The following is a 3,379-nucleotide window of genomic DNA, read 5'->3' on the forward strand; positions in this document are numbered from 1 at the left end:
AATTAGATAATATTGATCTAATTAATGCTGTTAACGTAGTTCTTACTGTTTATCTAACTGCTTGACCCACCAGTTACTAACAGAGGAGGATTGAAGTCTTCAACTGTAACAATTTTTCTGTTATATCAGTTATTTCTTCATGTGTTTTTATTCTTTATTATTTGGCATGTACATGTTTGGGATTGTTACATATTCTTGGAGAATGAACCTGTCAGTGCATAATGCCCTTCTTTAACCCTGATGGTTTCCTTGTTCTTAAATCTGATTCCTCTGAAATTAGTAAACCTACTCTAGTTTTCATTAACCAGAGTTTGCATTGTATATATATCTCTCTCTCTCCATACTTTTACCTTTAACTTATCAAAGTTTTTATATTAAAGTAGTTTTCTTGTAGAAAACATATAACTTTAACTTATCAAAGTTTTTATATTAAAGTAGCTTTCTTATAGAAAACATATAGTCCTATTTTATTTTTTTAAACACCATTGACAATCTTTCTGTAATTAGTATGTTTAAAACATTCTCAACTAAAGTGTTGATATAGTTGAATTAATACTTATCACCCTTGTAACTGTATTGGTAACTGTTTGCCATTCATTGCATTAGCTCTTTTCTTCTCCCTCTACTTTTTTTTTTTTTTGGCTTTCTTTCATTTTAAGTAAACTTTTAATATAATTTCTTTTTCTCTCCTCTTACTGTATTTTTACTTTGAAGAAGATTTTAGTGGTTGTTTAGAGCAATTTGACTGTTAGTTTTAAGATCTGTTGTAACAAAGTGCCATGAAAGATAGCTTTAGGCAAAAGAAATTTATTTCCTCATAGTTCTGGAGCCCCAGAATTCTAAAAGCAAAATGACACAGGTCCACGCTTCCTCTAAAGACTTTAGGGAATAATCATTCCTCACCTCTTGCTAGCTTTTGGTAGTTGCTAGCAGCTCTTTGTGTTTCCAGGTTTGCACCTGTATCACTTCTAAAATCTGCTTCTGGTGTCACATGGTATTCTCCTGTGTTTCCATATGACAGCCTTCTCTGTGTGTGTGTTTGTGTGCTCAAATTTCCCTTAATTAACAAGGACACCATTTACTTCATTAAGGCCCTTCTTGATCCAATAAGACTTCATTTTAATACGATTACATCAACAAAGGCCTTATTTCCAAATAAGACTATATTCAAAGGTACTGGGATTAGGACTTATACATGTCATTTGGGGGAACACAATTCAACCCAAAATCAATGTAATGTGCCTAAGTGTGGGTTTCTTTCAACATTTATCTCCCTTGATGTGCTCTGAGCTTCCTAGACCTGTGGTTTTATGTCTGTCATTAGTTTTTGGAAACTTCTCAGCTACTTTTCCTTCAAATATCCCTTCTGTTCCTTCCTCCATGTCTTCTCCTTTAGGTATTCAAATTGAGTGTATGTAACAACTTTTAATTTGTTCCTAATATCCATAGTTCTTAGATAATGTGTTATTCTTTTTTCAGTATTCTTTTTTTCTGAGAATTTTAGTTTGGAAAGTCTCTACCGAATGACCTTCAAGCTCATTGATTCTTTCTCAGCTATGGCTGGTCTACTGAGGAGCCCATCAAAGGCATTCTTTATTTCTGTTACTATTTTTGATTTCTAGAATTTCTTCAAGAATTTCTATGTCTCTGCTTATATTGCCCATCTGTTCTTGCATACTATCTATTTTTTTCATTAGAGCCTTTAACATAACAGTTATTTTACACTTCCTGTCTAATAATTCTAACATCTGTATTGTGTACTTGAGTGACTCTGATGATTACTTTGTCTCTTTAGCCTTTTTTTCTCACCTTTTGTCATACTTTCTATGTTTTTGTTAAAAGTTGGAAATATTGTATTAGCTCATAAAAACTGAGATGAATAGGCCTTTACTATAAGGATTTATGTTAGTCTGGCTGGAAGTTGGGCTGAGTTTAATGTTTATTGTGATTATAGGTGTGAGAGTCTTCAAACCAGTCTACTTTCTTTGTTTTTATCTCCTCTTTTGGCTTTACAGCCTTTCTATGTATAATACCTTGGAAAGAGTTTTTGTCTCGCTCTTCAGCTGTAATTCCCTGTTATTCTACTGGAGTTTTGGTGTGGCAGTCGGTTGTGAGGGGCAGCGTATGTTCAATGAACTTCTAGGTAAACTAATATTTTAGGCGGCTTTCCATTCATGCCTGTGGCTTTTGCATGTGTGTCTTTTCTGCTTCCAGTGGTATAACTTTAATCTTTTCTCTGGATCCTGCTTTTCCCCTATCTGCTGGGTTTCCATCTTATTTTCTTGGAGACTAATTTCCTGTTTATTCTATTTTCTTAATTTAGGAAAGATCAGAAGACTGGAGGGGATTGAAGGGAGGAGGAGTTCCCTTCTTTCAGCTGATACAAAGTTTTAGAATTATACCTTGCTGAAGTCTTTTCCCTTTAAGAGTAGGCCTTTGTGTTGGAGAAGGCGGTAGATGTGTTTGCCAGTGCTTACTTTCCCCTTCTCCTGCCAGGACTTCAGGGATTATTTTGCAAATATTCACTGTAACAACCTGATAGAACTCTCAGTCCACAACCCAGTATGGTTGATCACTCTATTACTACTGAGATAAGGCACTCTTAAGTAATCCACCCCATGCTCCTTGAATATAGGTTTTCCACTCTGGCTAGTGGAAACAAGTACTTTCTCTCTGAATGTCCCATAAATTCTAGCATTATGTTCTCTGAGGACTTTTGGCTTTTTCTGCCCCATAAAGCCTGGCTTTACTCTTCTATTACACTGCTTGCAAATATTTCAAACAATTATAAGGGCCATCTTAACCCACACCTCATTTGTTTTCCTTCTTTCAGGGATCACTAACCTTTGTTGTCCTGAGTCTTGAAAATTTTTGCTTTATGTATTTTCCTAGTTTTTAATTATTTTGGTAGGGGAATAAATAGGATCCTTCTTACACTATGTTGGTTGGAAGCAGAAATCACTATATTGCTTTTTAATCTGATATTTAGGAGGCTTGTTCATATTGATATTCATTGTCAAATGAAATAAAATCCTATTTTCAAGCATAATTTCAAATACATATCAAATTGAAATATTTTTATTTGTGCTCATTCCATTGGATTGCTTTTACAAGCTTCTCAAGCCACCACTGATAATGTCACTCAGGCAGGCTCAGGACTAAGGTGAGGCCAGTGAAGCATCTAGAGTGCAAAATTTAATAATGAACTTATTCTTAGGGTAATGCAAATCCCTGACCTTGAGAGTTAATACCTTTTTAAGGGTGGATACGGGAGAATGAATTCTGTTATCATTTCCTATTATGCAAACATACAACAAATACCTATTCACTAGACATTCCAAAAGTGCTAAAGTACCATATGTAAATACCATATAGTGTT

The sequence above is a fragment of the Mustela nigripes genome, chromosome 14 (genome assembly GCF_022355385.1).
Source record: "Mustela nigripes isolate SB6536 chromosome 14, MUSNIG.SB6536, whole genome shotgun sequence".
NCBI lineage: Eukaryota > Metazoa > Chordata > Mammalia > Carnivora > Mustelidae > Mustela > Mustela nigripes.